General features: G+C 43.3%; 1 long non-coding RNA gene across 1 annotated transcript in view; it reads right to left on the bottom strand.

Moving 5' to 3' along the window:
• The window catches only part of LOC126236352 (uncharacterized), a 294,770-nt gene extending 279,125 nt beyond the window's left edge, over positions 1-15,645 (bottom strand). Inside the window, exon 1 of the long non-coding RNA XR_007544900.1 lies at positions 15,568-15,645. This is a non-coding gene — a long non-coding RNA (uncharacterized LOC126236352). The remainder of the gene's footprint in view (positions 1-15,567) is intronic.
• Between the last annotated feature and the right edge of the window lie 975 nt (positions 15,646-16,620).

Here is a 16,620-nt window from a genome sequence, read left to right on the forward strand (position 1 = left end):
AATAAACAAATATTTCACAAAGGACGAGCCGCTGTTACATGACTTTACATTCAATTAATACACAGACATGTGTTCTACAATATCCATAATCGTTTTACACCTACGTACATACTCCGTATGTCAATGTACAGTGAATGGCGGAGAGTACACTGTACCAAAATCATCAGTTTTCTTTCATTTTCCATTCATATTCTGAGCGAAAGGAAAATGACTGTCTGAATCCTTTCTAACACCTTAAAGAAGCCCATTTTATTTATTTCCTTCGGACTCCGAACGAATCAGTTTATAGACTACAGAATGATGATTTGAGAATTTATGAACAAAAGAAACCAAAGAATTAATAAAACACAACAAAACTGTCAGAGATCATAAAAATAAATAACACGTTACAGAGAAACGTTCTCAGTTGCTGCGAGGAACTCCGGTAGAGAATGTAAATAGTGTGCCGCAAGTGAACCTTTCTATTTAGTTTCTAAGACTTCGGGTTTGTCACTCAGTTTGTTCAAATGTTCAAATGTGTGTGAAATCTTATGGGACTTAACTGCTAAGGTCATCAGTCCCTAAGCTTACACACTACTTAACCTAAATTATCCTAAGGACAAACACACACACCCATGCCCGAGGGAGGACTCGAACCTCCGCCGGGATCAGCCGCACAGTCCATGACTGCAGCGCCTTAGACCGCTCGGCTAATCCTGCGCACTCAGTTTCTCCAGTTCTATTAGAAGCCTACTGAAAATGAAAGCTGCTAAATAGTTCTCATCTCCCTGTGCACTTAGAGAATGAGATAGTGTTTGGTTTATTGACAATTCTCTCTTGTGCAAAGTTAATCTGCCATACTCAACACACATGTCTAAAAATAAACATATGTATTGACAATGGCAGGTCTTTTCATACGAGAGATGTCGATTCACGCATGTAAGAGTAAACATTAACGTGAATATCTAGTGAAGAATGGAACGAATGGTAGAAGCCGACCTGCGAGAAGATCGATTTGCGTTGCGGAAAATTATAGGAACAAGTGAGACGTTGCGGCCCCAACGACTTATCTTAGAACGTAGATTATAGAAAGCTAGAAAAAGTTGTGGCAAACTCTATTGGAATGTTAGATTCATAAGTTGATAGGGATAAAATACAGGGTGTGAAAGCTTATCCACAACTTGTACAGAAACCGCACTGCAGTTATAAGAACTGAACGACATGGAAGAGAGGCGGTAGTTGAGGAGGCAGGACTGTAGCCTACACCCCGCGTTATTCAAGCTGTACACTGGGCCACCAGTAATAGCAGCCAAGAAGCATCCTGGAAAATACATTAAACTTCAGCCAGAAGAAACAAAAACCTTATGGTTTTTCCGATGGCAGTGCGATTATATCATAGATAGCAAGGAATATAGGTCAGTTGAACAGAATGTATGGTAGCTTATAGAAGATGCTAGAAGTCGAACATATTCGTAAATACAATCGGCAAACTTGCTACGAACCTCCGTGGGTAGGCAAATAAATTCTTTTAGCTTTACTTCCGTCGCAGATAAGAAAGCAGTAGCATATTCCCAGTAAACAATAAGTGAGGGATTATCAGTATAACTGTGGCGTTGCAGGAAACGTTAATTCAAATCCTGATTTCATCAGGGGTCCTCACTTGAGTATTTATGGTTGAAGAGCGTCCGCAATTTGACTATAACAGAAGGATAAATACGTCAATCATAGCGTTTGATCGGATAATAGTATACATTTATTAATCCATGAATAACATGTAAAACTGTATTCTTAGACAATGGCTTTGTAATACAAACCGAGGAGCAAATTTTTCAGAAAGACAAACTATGGTCGCCACCAGGTTTGTTCGCCAATATGGACTTAGTTGGTGTTAAGTTACTGTCCGAGCTAGCAAATTAATTCAACGTAGTTTCATTCAAAACATTAAAAAAAGAGGACAAGAACGTGAACTGAGTACACATCACCATGAAAGAAAGAAGAAGAAGATAATAATTGTATGAGCACGACCTCAAAGAAATGATTCATCATTCTGAAGGCGATATATGAATGGTGCTTAATTAAAGTTTCCCCGATATTTAAAATGGCAGGAAATGAGAGAAGTATGCAGATTGTAACGTGAAGCACTGTTACAGTAAGTGATTACTGGAAGTAAAAGTGTAAATGTCGTGTGATTAGGGCCTCCCGTCGGGTAGACCGTTCGCCGGGTGCAAGTCTTTTGATTTGACGCCACTTCGGCGACTTGCGCGACGATGGGAATGAAATGATGGTGATGAGAACAACACAACACCCAGTCCCTGACCGGAGAAAATCTCCGACCCAGCCGGGAATCGAGCCCGGGCCCGTAGGATTGACATTCTGTCGCGCTGACCACTCAGCTACCGGGGGCAGAAATTAGTGGAAGTTAAAGCATAGGAATGAAATCCTCTCTCCTCAAATAGCCGAAATTTCTGTTGTCAATCGACCGCCTTGCAGTGCTGGTTTGTTGCGTCTGCAGTGAATCTGCGTGGTGTCGCCGTTCGCTGTGCTCCTGCGAGCATCCAGTGCTGGCCGGCGTAGGGGAGGCTCTTATGATTGCGACCGCGGGATGCAATCATCTTCTCAGACTGGGTCACGAGAAATTTATCTAATACCCGTGAACTGTAAAATCAAACTCCTGCACCCTGGCATAAGGTCCAAGTCCAAATCTGCTCACCAAAATTGTGGCGATCCTGAGAGTAGCATCCAGGGCGAAGTCTCCAAGTTCGCTCTCAGAAAACCTCTCGCTTTCCTTCAGACCCCGGTGTCTCCGCTCGGAGCACTTTATTTGACCTAACTGTCCCTCCAATGAGGGGACTGGAATTGAGCCAGTTGTCTCCGACTACCAATTAAATACGAGAAAGCCAATCAGAAAGATGCTTTCGCCCCCGGGGCAGCCCCGGAACCACGTTCTGATGGCCAGGCAAACATGGAATTTCTGTGAGTTTAGATATTTACGGACTGTTCTTCCCACAGAAAACGTAAGTGAAAAATTTGTCAAGCACATCAGTGGCAATGTATCAGTCTTTTGGTATGCTGTCCAGCAACAAGACGACACGGTAGTTCCAGCAAGTGGTCGCCCAGACCACCTGTGGCAGGTTAGGTCGCTTCCGCCTCTCCACATTCTGAAGCTTTCCGTTGCTTATTGTGTGAGCAGGACATTGAGGCTGCCCGTCCAGCGGAATCCTATTGTCCTTCCAGAGCCCTGTCAGGCTGGCCGGCCCGTCCTCTTGTTTACTCCTGGAGGAACAGCGAATTCAGACTCGCCGTTAACGCGCCTGCCCCGTGGGAAAGGCTGTTTCTTGCCCGAAGCACTGTGCGCTCTTCGAATCAGTACTCAGTTTCGCAGCTAGCACGTGGGCACATAGACTGAACGTGGTCACCAACAAAGGATCGGTCAGACGAGGGCAGAGAAGTGTCCTACTTAGGCTGTCTGGAGCTTCCGGTACCACCTCAGCGGATGCACTGTGTGTGGTGCTCGCAATATGCCCGATAGATATCACGATCAAATACAGAGCTGCAAGGTACTGGTTAAAGGTGAGGAGACTAGATAAGGTACACACAATAACCGGTGTGCCGATACAGACGATACGTCACCTTAAAAGTTGGCGTTTGGATAAGTGGCACGGTGAGTGGGATGTAAGTGATAAGGGACGTAGACTGCACGACTTCCTCCCTGACACAAGGGAGCGGTTGAGAATGAGACATATCAATCCCAGCCGCGGTATGGTACATTTCTTAACCGGACGTGGACCTTATCCACGCACTTAAACCGCCTGAGTCTGTGGCAGACACCTACATGCACATGCGGGGAAGAAGGTTCCGCAGAACACACTGTCTTTTTCTGCGGGCGATTCGCGAACAGTAGACATACACTACACTTAGACTACACAGATACAGACATAGATATATACACAGCAATAAGAGACAAAGAACAATGGGCAAAATTAACGCACTGACAAACAGTACTTCAAAAACAACATATGAAGAGTACATGCGGACACGTCATAACAGACATACCTATGTGTAGCGCAACAACAATCTCCAGAGGGTGGACAGCGATACCCATAGTGACAGCGAAAATAGTGACAATGAGGAGCAACAGGAGGAGGAAGCTGAGATTTGACAGTAAATAAGCGTAATGTGCTGGCGATCTAGCCAAGAAATCACCAAATGCTGTACATGGATGGGCACCTAAATAGTAATGTAGTTAATACATAGGATTAGTAATAAATAGGATAAGCAAAATTATTTCTCTACTAATAACCATGTGTGTGTGTGTGTGTGAGAGAGAGAGAGAGAGAGAGAGAGTGTGTGTGTGAGAGAGAGAGAGAGAGACTGGCGGTCAACGGCCCGAAGAAATCATTCCGAGGTATTCACCGTCAGTCACATTCGGTGATGGTACTAACGAATCTTTCCTCTATCCTATCATCTTTTTATATTCTTCTTAAGAAACAACAAAATTTTATTTATATTTCAACCTTAACTTATGGTTATTTTGAAAAGTACCATTCTTTGTAAATGTTACAGATAAAACAAAAGAAAAGGAAAGAAAACTGTATCCCACGCCCGGGTTCCCGAGTTCGATTCACGGCGGGGTCAGGGATTTTCTCTGCCTCGTGATGACTGGGTGTTGTGTGATGTCCTTAGGTTAGTTAGGTTTAAGTAGTTCTAAGTTCTAGGGGACTGAAGAGGAGGATGTTAGTGTTTAACGTCCCGTCGACAACGAGGTCATTAGAGACGGAGCGCATGCTCGGGTTAGGGAAGGATGGGGAAGGAAATCGGCCGTGCCCTTTCAAAGGAACCATCCCGGCATTTGCCTGAAACGATTTAGGGAAAGCACGGAAAACCTAAATCAGGATGGCTGGAGACGGGATTGAACCGTCGTCCTCCCGAATGCGAGTCCAGTGTGCTAACCACTGCGCCACCTCGCTCGGTCTAGGGGACTGATGACCGCAGATGTTAAGTACCATAGTGCTCAGAGCCATTTTTTTGAAAACTGTAAAAAGATGAAAAACGAAAATTGTAACATAAGGTAACAGGTCTATAATTTGGCAATAAATAAATAAATAATTGTCCGAAGTTCCTGTGAGCCGTAGGTACGGTAGGTCTCGTAAACTCAGCTAATGATAGGTTTCCGCATATCAGAATCGAGTTAAAATAAAAGTGCATCACTGGCCCTGACCACTCATGTAGTTAAGAGCGGACAATAAGATCAAGGAAAGCAAATATCGTCGGAATCGAGAGAGAGAATGAAGGTGATAGGTAAGACTTATGCAAATCATTATTTAAAAAGGAGTAAAATGCAAGAAGACGAGCTGGCACAGACCGACGGCTCACAAGGAAATGTCAACAAAAGTGCAACAATAGATGTATATGAATCAGATTAGTTGTTGCTTATGAAATTCGTTTAGCAAACGAGACACTAAAAATTGGTAGACCGGTTTTACAGCAAGTGGAGGAACATGTTACGCATGGACGCAGTGCACAAATTTGCACAAAGAAATACCACGAAAACACGGGAAGTTAACAGCTGTAGTTGCAGAATGAACGATGTTTACGATTCTGCGTCAAAGGGGAAATTATATCGGGCTTATATCTAACAAAGTAGATCTCAAACATTGATTGCCCAGTGTTGAATTTTAGAACTTCACGATATTTACGTATGTGGACATCGAGATGATAAATTCCTCCTACATCATACCACTCAGGAACCTACAGTCAATTAATAGCGTAATTTTCACAGTTTAACTATTCAGTCGTCCGCCTCGTAGCTAAGCGATCAGCGAGGCAGACTGCCATGCAGAGGACTCGGATTCAATTCCTGGTACTGCCAGAGACGTTTCCTTGATGGAAGGAGTGGAATGGGGTACACTCAGCCTCGTAATGCCAGCTGGGGGGCCTCATGATCGAGTAGTGGAGACTTCAAAGTCTGTGAAGCCGACATCGGCGGGGGGAGCAGTGTGCCGACCCTACGCCCATCCGTACCGCATCCACGTGACGTCATTGGCTTACAATGACACGGCTGTCAGTCATGGTTGTCCGGTTGGCCCGTCTGCTACCAAAACGATGGAGCTCCGTCCATTCAACTGTTCAGTTGCAAAATTATTGTCCTTATGGCTTCCTAGTATCTCGTGATCAATGTCAAAAAACTAATGCCATGCAAGTGATGCTAATGCCCATAATGGATATGTTTGTTTACATTGAGTTGAAAACTCCTAGAATACATTTTGATTTAAAAGGGTATTTGCTCTTTTTCAGACAGACTTCTGTCCTCTCATACTGTCTTCGATCAATATTGGTGTAAATAACTTGGCTGAATTTTTTTTCCTACGATCGCAACATGCTGGCGCTGGGAAATGTCACCACTTATTGGTGATAATGCCTTTGAAGCAATATGAAACCAACCATGAAAACGATTTATGTTAGGAATATGACTTCTAGATGACAGGTTACAAGTTCTGAAACGCGTTCTATGAAAACTAGGAGGCATTTTAATGGTCCAACTAAACACACTTTCTATATTTTTGTCAATATATGCCGATAAGAGTATATACCCCCCATGAACCATGGACCTTGCAGCTGGTGGGGAGGCTTGCGTGCCTCGGCGATACAGATGGCCGTACCGTAGGTGCAACCACAACGGAGGGGTATCTGTTGAGAGGCCAGACAAACGTGTGGTTCCTGAAGAGGGGCAGCAGCCTCTTCAGTAGTTGCAGGGGCAACAGTCTGGATGATTGACTGATCTGGCCTTGTAACATTAACCAAAACGGCCTTGCTGTGCTGGTACTGCGAACGGCTGAAAGCAAGGGGAAACTACAGCCGTAATTTTTCCCGAGGACATGCAGCTTTACTGTATGATTAAATGATGATGGCGTCCTCTTGGGTAAAATATTCCGGAGGTAAAATAGTCCCCCATTCGGATCTCCGGGCGGGAACTACTCAAAAGGGCGTCGTTATCAGGAGAAAGAAAACTGACCTTCTACGGATCGGAGCGTGGAATGTCAGATCCCTTAATCGGGCAGGTAGGTTAGAAAATTTAAAAAGGGAAATGGATAGGTTAAAGTTAGATATAGTGGGAATTAGTGAAGTTCGGTGGCAGGAAGAACAAGACTTTTGGTCAGGTGATTACAGGGTTATAAATACAAAATCAAATAGGGGTAATGCAGGAGTAGGTTTAATAACGAATAAAAAAATAGGAGTGCGGGTTAGCTACTACAAACAGCATAGTGAACGCATTATTGTGGCCAAGATAGACACAAAGCCCACGCCTATTACAGTAGTACAAGTTTATATGCCAACTAGCTCCGCAGATAATGAAGAAATTGATGAAATGTATGACGAGATAAAAGAAATTATTCAGGTAGTGAAGGGAGACGAAAATTTAATAGTCATGGGTGACTGGAATTCGTCAGTAGGAAAAGGGAGAGATGGAAACATAGTAGGTGAATATGGATTGGGGGGAAGAAATGAAAGAGGAAGCCGCCTTGTAGAATTTTGCACAGAGCATAACTTAATCATAGCTAACACTTGGTTCAAGAATCATAAAAGAAGGTTGTATACCTGGAAGAATCCTGGAGATACTAATAGGTATCAGATAGATTATATAATGGTAAGACAGAGATTTAGGAACCAGGTTTTAAATTGTAAGACATTTCCAGGGGCAGATGTGGACCCTGGCCACAATCTATTGGTTATGAACTGTAGCTTAAAACTGAAGAAACTGCAAAAAGGTGGGAATTTAAGGAGATGGGACCTGGATAAACTGAAAGAACCAGAGGTCGTAGAGAGTTTCAGGGAGAGCATAAGGGAACAATTGACAGGAATGGGGGAAAGAAATACAGTAGAAGAAGAATGGGTAGCTCTGAGGGATGAAGTAGTGAAGGCAGCAGACGATCAAGTAGGTAAAAAGACGAGGGCTAATAGAAATCCTTGGGTAACAGAAGAAATATTGAATTTAATTGATGAAAGGAGAAAATATAAAAATGCAGTAAATGAAGCGGGCAAAAAGGAATACAAACGTCTCAAAAATGAGATCGACAGGAAGTGCAAAATGGCTAAGCAGGGATGGCTAGAGGACAAATGTAAGGATGTAGAGGCTTATCTCACTAGGGTTAAGATAGATACTGCCTACAGGAAAATTAAAGAGGCCTTTGGGGAGAAGAGAACCACTTGTATGAATATCAAGAGCTCAGATGGCAACCCAGTTCTAAGCAAAGAAGGGAAGGCAGAAAGGTGGAAGGAGTATATAGAGGGTTTATACAAGGGCGATGTACTTGAGGACAATATTATGGAAATGGAAGAGGATGTAGATGAAGACGAAATGGGAGATAAGATACTGCGTGAAGAGTTTGACAGAGCACTGAAGGACCTGAGTCGAAACAAGGCCCCGGGAGTAGACAACATTCCACTAGAACTACTGACGGCCTTGGGAGAGCCAGTCCTGACAAAACTCTACCATCTGGTGAGCAAGCTGTATGAGACAGGCGAAATACCCTCAGACTTCAAGAAGAATATAATAATTCCAATCCGAAAGAAAGGAGGTGCTGGCAGATGTGAAAATTACCGAACTATCAGTTTAATAAGTCACAGCTGCAAAATACTAACGCGAATTCTTTACAGACGAATGGAAAAACTGGTAGAAGCGGACCTCGGGGAAGATCAGTTTGGATTCCGTAGAAATGTTGGAACACATGAGGCAATACTAACCTTACGACTTACCTTAGAAGAAAGATTAAGAAAAGGCAAACCTACGTTTCTAGCATTTGTAGACTTAGAGAAAGCTTTTGACAATGTTAACTGGAATACTCTCTTTCAACTTCTGAAGGTGGCAGGGGTAAAATACAGGGAGCGAAAGGCTATTTACAATTTGTACAGAAACCAGATGGCAGTTATGAGTCGAGGGGCATGAAAGGGAAGCAGTGGTTGGGAAAGGAGTGAGACAGGGTTGTAGCCTTTCCCCGATGTTATTGAATTTTTATATTGAGCAAGCAGTAAAGGAAACAAAAGAAAAATTCGGAGTAGGTATTAAAATTCATGGATAAGAAGTAAAAACTTTGAGGTTCGCCGATGACATTGTAATTCTGTCAGAGACAGCAAAGGACTTGGAAGAGCAGTTGAACGGAATGGACAGAGTCTTGAAAGGAGGATATAAGATGAACATCAACAAAAGCAAAACGAGGATAATTGAATGTAGTCAAATTAAATCGGGTGATGCTGAGGGAATTAGATTATGAAATGAGACACTTAAAGTAGTAAAGGAGTTTTGCTATTTAGGGAGTAAAATAACTGATGATGGTCGAAGTAGAGAGGATATAAAATGTAGACTAGCAATGGCAAGGAAATCGTTTCTGAAGAAGAGAAATTTGTTAACATCGAGTATAGATTTAAGTGTCAGGAAGTCGTTTTTGAAAGTATTTGTATGGAGTGTAGCCATGTATGGAAGTGAAACATGGACGATAACTAGTTTGGACAAGAAGAGAATAGAAGCTTTCGAAATGTGGTGCTACAGAGGAATGCTGAAGATAAGGTGGGTTGATCACGTAACTAATGAGGAGGTATTGAATAGGATTGGGGAGAAGAGAAGTTTGTGGCACAACTTGACTAGAAGAAGGGATCGGTTGGTAGGACATGTTTTGAGGCATCAAGGGATCACCAATTTAGCATTGGAGGGCAGCGTGGAGGGTAAAAATAGTAGGGGGAGACCAAGAGATGAATACACTAAGCAGATTCAGAAGGATGTAGGTTGCAGTAGGTACTGAGAGATGAAGAAGCTTGCACAGGATAGAGTAGCTATGGAGAGCTGCATCAAACCAGTCTCAGGACCGAAGACCACTACAACAACAAGAGTATATACTCCAAACGATCTTCCAGGAAGATTGTCACGTAATAAGCAGGGAGAGCTTCCTCACATGTTTGCGCCATGGCGTGCCCTCTTCACATTAGGGTAAATTGACGGCGGCTCGAAAATCGATTTACCCCTCCCAACCCGGTCGGCGCTGAAGAAACTGTTGTCGATCCAAGACGTTAAAGACGAAAACATTATGTTGCACGCTGTGCAAGTAAAGGCAAGGTTTTTGCAAACAGCTTATTGCAAAACTCTGTTCTCACATTCTGAGCAAGGGAGAATCTGTTTCTGTAAACAGTGTTACCGCGCGGCAACCACATGTTAAGAAATTTCATGATAACCGTAATGGCTATTATTGGCAACCGAGACAGCGGAATAAATGGAAAAATTAAGAATAAAATCTCTCTTTTATAGCGTTTCTTCTATGCCAATGAAAATTCCGAAGTTTAGCCTTCATCATTAGGGCTTCAGTCAATGTGTAAGATACCTCATTGCGATGTCAGCCCTCCAGAAATGCGTATCAGTGTGACTTATAGTATGTTCTACATTTCAAGTTGCTAAATTAAGAACAAACTATGACTCTCACTCACAAACATTTCTGGAGTGTTACCATCACAGTAAAAGTCCTTACAGAAAAGCTACTGAAACCTTGATGATAAATGATGCTTTGACTTCGAAATGTACATTGGCATAAAAAAAAACACTATAAAACGGACGAGACATGTTATCACTAAGTTTTCCAAGTGTTAAGGCAGTTTAGTAACACATTTAATGGTTTTTTCTTGTACAAGGCACTACAACAAATTGACATTCAACGACAGACAAAGTCTGTTAAATTTGTTAACCATGTTATAAAATCACTAGAGCAAAATTTATTTCCATTACCTTATTTAATATACAACCCTGTTCTACCCACAGAAAAACACCGCTTAAAAAGCAACGTATGTATCATTAAAGCACGTGCATTCAGCGGGATATATCATTTGCTCTCATACTTAGCATAAGGAGCGCAACGAAGTGTAGTACACAATAGCCATACTTGAGACAAGACTACCCGTGGGAAAACTGATGAAATACCGAAATACTGCTATTACGAAATGATATATCACATGTAAATAAATTATACACAACTGCAACCAGTCACTTTTTCCATTAATAATGCTTTATTACATTAACCGGTTTTCGAACCCTTTCAGGTTCATCTTCAGATGATTTCGGGAGAATCCGGGAAGCTACATCATTATTGGTAGTAGCATAATGCTGGGTGCTGGTTTGCGACAGTATAGGCGGCTTTTTTCGTATCTGTCTGCATCCATTTTGAAGTCCAGAACACTTTCACACAAACTATATTAGTTCACACTTTAACAGTGACACTTCACCAGCATCCAGCATGCGCTTTACAACTGTTGCTTATAAGCAACAGTTGTAAAGCGCATGCTGGATGCTGGTGAAGTGTCACTGTTAAAGTGTGAACTAATATAGTTTGTGTGAAAGTGTTCTGGACTTCAAAATGGATGCAGACAGATACGAAAAAAGCCGCCTATACTGTCGCAAACCAGCACCCAGCATTATGCTACTACCAATAATGATGTAGCTTCCCGGATTCTCCCGAAATCATCTGAAGATGAACCTGAAAGGGTTCGAAAACCGGTTAATGTAATAAAGCATTATTAATGGAAAAAGTGACTGGTTGCAGTTGTGTATAATTTATTTACATTAATATACAGTCACGGTTCTAAAATATCCGTAATGGATAAGCATAATCTGATATATCACAGCTCAAAATTGGTGGACTCCTGATTTATAACCCACTGGACGACACCGTTTCTTCAGTGTCGACACTGTGCATACGTCAACACTCGCAACCGGTATTAAGTTACGTTGAACAACAGAGATTCCGTCTACAGACTCACTCAAATCGCATTCTGCAGTACGGCGGTTCAAATGCTCGTCCGGTTCAAAAATGGTTCAAATGGCCCTGAGCACTATGGAACTTAACTTCTGAGGTCATTAGTCCCCTAGTACTTAGAACTACTTTAACCTAACTAACCTAAGGACATCACACACATCCATGCAGGATTCGAACCTGCGACCGTAGCGGTCACGCGGTTCCAGGCTGTAGGGCCTAGAACCGCTCGGCCAACCTGGCCGGCGCTCGTCCGGTGATTCTGATTTACGTTTTCTGTGGTTTTCCTAAATCCGTTAACGCAAATCCTAAGATGATTCGTTGGACAATCACAGAGCCGTTTTCCTTCATCATACTTCCGCAACCTGAGTTTGTGTTCCATATCTAATCGCCTTGTCGTCGACAGGATGCTAATCTGCAACCTCCCTTCCCGTAGATGTTTCAAGGTCGGTGAAAGGGAACGATGTTCTATACTCGTACGTGTGGTAGGATTACACCTATTAAGGCAATGATATATGCAAAGGAAACCTTTAGACTGATGTGTTTACGCCCGAACGTTAATTACGGAATCTACACTGCCGGAAAAAAAGATGCAACACTCTCAATGTCTGCGTTCAGTGGCACCAGGGTATAATATGTGCATTCTGACGGGTTGTAGTGTTAATGATTCATTTGTCACGGTCAACACGCTCCTCTATTTTGGCTCTGTGGGGAGTAACTGTCCTAAGTGTAAATGGGAACAGTGTTTGCAACATTCATTCCGTGTACAACGAAGCCCCAGGACGAGTAATTTCTCGTTCTGAACAGCTACAGCCATTTCAAAGGGGTCAAATTGGAGGCTAGCGGGAAGCTGAATTGACTTGTTGACGGATTGCTGCACATGATGGGCACAATGTATCGATGGTGTATCGCTGTTTTCAACAGTGATCTGTGGAATATTCCCATACCTGTAGATCAGGTTCTGGACATCCATATAATAGAGACGTACGTCATGATCGATGCAATTTGCTCAACAGCGATGGCTGACCGAACACCATCCGGGGACGAAATCCGGCACCTCTTGCGCCTGTTGTGTCATCAGGGCCAGCTGGGAACCGTCTGCTTGCAGCAGGATTAAGATCATGTGTGCCTCTGACCTGGCTGCCACTGACAAAGCATCACTACTCTAGTGTTGTGAAGGAATTGACTGAGGAGTGGAATGGCGATCTGTTGCCTTCAGAGAAGAGAGCAGGTTCTGTCTGTATGCGAGTGATGAACGTACACGTGTATGGAGTGATCTGGTGAGCTGTTTATTCCACAGTGCATTCCCCACTACACACAGGCCCAGTCCCTGGTTTCACGGTGTGTTGAGCTATCAGTTACAACTTGCGGTCATATTTAGCCTCTCTGTAGCTCTGTAGAGGAAAGTGACCGGCGCCCGCTGCGTTGTGTAGGCAGACATCCCCGAGTCACTGCCATTTCTTCGACAGGAAGGTGATGTGCTTTTTCAGCAGGCCACTGCACGCCGATTCACACACACACACACACACACACACACACACACACTCACACATGCTGCGACACAACGCGGCCCACGTGGTGCGCGCGGTCTACAACCGCCCCGGCCAGCAAGATCACCAGATGCCTCTCCGACTGGAGACATATGGGACATGATAAACTGAGAGACATTATTCTTTTTCCGGGGCCTTCACAAACTACTTCCGAATTGCAACAAAAAGTGCCAGACGCTTGGGAGTGTTCCGCAGGATGCCATTCGGCACGCTTAGTCTGCATGCGAGAATACACGCTTGCGATGCCGCAAAAAGGGGGAGGGGTGTTACACTGTGTACTGAAGCGACTGTCTGGATGCCATTTGCTGTAACGTGTGTGTTCCATTTGGTCTGAATTTGGTATCATATACTCCTACAACGATGAACTACCTGGCATCTCAGTTGTCAATAAAATGACTTTGTCCTTGAGTTAGTTGCATTTTTTTCCGGTGTGTATTACTGAAAGTTGAATATAAAATGAAATCAGCTCTATCTTCAAAGAATATAAGAGGGTTGGTGTTCTGTGTTGAGACTGATTATCTCCGTAATTCCAATAATTTCCTTCAATATGCAAACCGGCATAACATACAATTTTCGTACAGGATAATGTTGTTTCCACAGTATGTCTAGTTCGGTTACATGTATTACATATAATACTAAATTTAAAAAAAATGGAAAAAGTATTCTACATTTACATTTATACTCCGCAAGCCACCTTACTATATATGGCGGAGGGTACTAATACAATCTTTTCCCCCTTGCCTTGTTCCATACATGAATGGGACGTGAGAAGAATGACTGACGTGAATCCTCCGTATGGGATCCAGTTTCTCTGATTTTTCTCGTTCTGATCATTTCGCGATACGGATGAGGGAGTAAGTAACGTGGTGTCCAACTGTTCTTGGAACGTACGCTCTCGGAATTTCAACAGTAAACCTCTCCGCGGTGCACAACGCCTCTCTTGAACGTCTACCACAAGTTTGTTGAGCTCCTCAGTAACGCTCTCAAAGTGACTAAACGACCCCTTGACGAAACACAGCGATCTTCGCTGGATGTTCTCTATCTCTTCTATTAATTCAACTTGGTAAGGGTCACTGACTGATTTACAATATTCAAGAATCTGTGGAACAAGTAAACCACTTCTTTCGTTGACGAATTACATTTCTCTAAGATTCTCCCAAACTAAACACAGCCTGGGATATTCTTTTCCTATTGCTCGTTTTTGTTGTCGTTCCACCTTAAGACGCTCAGGGAGGCTATTTTACGGTGGACAGCGTTCTCAGTGATTTATAGGAAATAGTGGAACCGAACGGTGGTGGATCTCTTTGAATATTTATGCGCTACGCGCTACATTTAATTACGTTCAGCGTCAACTCGCAGTCCCTTTGAGGAAAAATATATGGAAAGAAAAAAAAAATCCTTTGCGTTATTTGCAGGTTACGTTTCAACTCTTATGGCACTATCGTACGTATTTAATAATCGCCACTGGAATTATAAAATGAGAGAAGAAACGTGCAATTTCTAAATTTCACTTATTTGATAAGCACAGACCTAATTTACATGTTGCTGTTTTTGTAATTATAGTATTAAACCAGTCGTTTTTTAGATTTCACACGATTTATTGTAGGCCCACCATTAAGTAAATTTCGACCAAGTGCAGCCTCATCGTCAGATGATGGTGTGACAGCAACATTATTATCTGGACCGTGTACAGATAAACACTATGTCTGTGGTACCCATGACAAATCAATCCGACTGTGCACGTTTTAGTCAGCTTACACACGTACGCACATAGTACATAGAAGAACTTGTTTCACAGATTTCACAGTTTACTGTCAAACCAAGTACAGCCTAATAGGAATAATTTGTTACTGATACCACTCTGCAGTACAATCACCGCGACTCTGTTGTCTAGTTGTAAATGATCAAGCAAATAATGTTGTCGTAACACCACCATCTAATGATGTGGCTCCACTTGCTCAAAAACTTGTTAACGGTACAATAGATCTATCTAATTCAGAATGCGACTGATGCATATTATTAGATCTACAAAAAATGTCAGTTCAAATCACTGTTTCGGTTCGTCATCAACAATGCGTATAATTAATTTCAAAAGTGTAGCTCTATGTGAAGCACCACATATCCACGCGTGCAACTGCTATTATGATTTCTGTACAATCGTATAACTTGACAGAAATCTCAGTTGCTTTAGACCCCTCCTTGCATTGCAACTGCGACAAATGGCGATGTTAAGGAAGGGTTGCTTTACTTACCGGGCAGCGCGTCCCGGTGCGTTCGACCGCAGGGACCTCGTGCGTCACTCGCTAATAGACACTCGCACAGGACGACGGCAAACCGCCGACTGCGGCGCCGCTCCGCGTGGCTCGACCCCCTTCCCCCCCCCCCCCAGGCCCCCTCCTCCACCCCCGCCGCTGCTGTCCCCCCTACCCTGCCGCGTTTCACCCCCACCCCAGGCCAAACGCTAGTTGCCATTCAGCTGCCCTGCTCTTCCATTACGGGCAGGTTGTTGACACAGTTCATGAAGCGCTGCCGCACTGAATAGTAAGTCGATACTCAGGAACCGGTTGATCATTAAGAAGACTGGGTAATTATATTGCAAGGAGCAAGCATAATAGAGAGGGAAAAAAAGGAACTGAATCCAAAACGCTGAGCGCAGTCTCGATCGTGCCAGGAAGTAATCTTTCTTACATTAAATCGTACAGAGACGTTCACAGTCACGTTTTTGCACTTCTGTAAGTATAGACAACAACCATAAGATTAGTCTGCCACTCATGTTGGTCGGGAGCCGCACTCTTCATCACAGCAGTATCTGCTGCATCTCACACCACCTACGGTCTGCCTTGTCTCCTCATATCTACACTTTCTCCTGCGATTCTATCCCTCTACTGTTTCTAGAAATACATTTTTGAGCAACGACTAGGGTAACACGTCCCCAAATATTCTTTTCTATACTGAGGTGATAAACGCCATTTGACAGCGACACACACATATACAGATGGTGGCAGAATCGGGTACACAAGGTATAAAAGGACAGGCCATGCCAGAGCTGTCATTTGTACTCAGGTGGGTCATGTGATTACTGCCGCACGACGAAAATTAACAGGCTTTGAACACGGAATGTCAGTTGGAGCTTGACAGTTGCGACATTCCATTCCGGAAATCGTTAGGGAATTCAGCATTCCACAATACACACTGTCAAAAGTGTCCCAATAATATCACATTGAAGGCATTACCTCTCACCACGGACAACGCAGTGGCCGACGGCCTTCACTTAACGACCGGGAGCAGCGGCATTTGCGTAGAGT

This window comes from Schistocerca nitens, chromosome 2, assembly GCF_023898315.1.
Source record: "Schistocerca nitens isolate TAMUIC-IGC-003100 chromosome 2, iqSchNite1.1, whole genome shotgun sequence".
Taxonomy (NCBI): Eukaryota; Metazoa; Arthropoda; class Insecta; order Orthoptera; family Acrididae; genus Schistocerca; species Schistocerca nitens.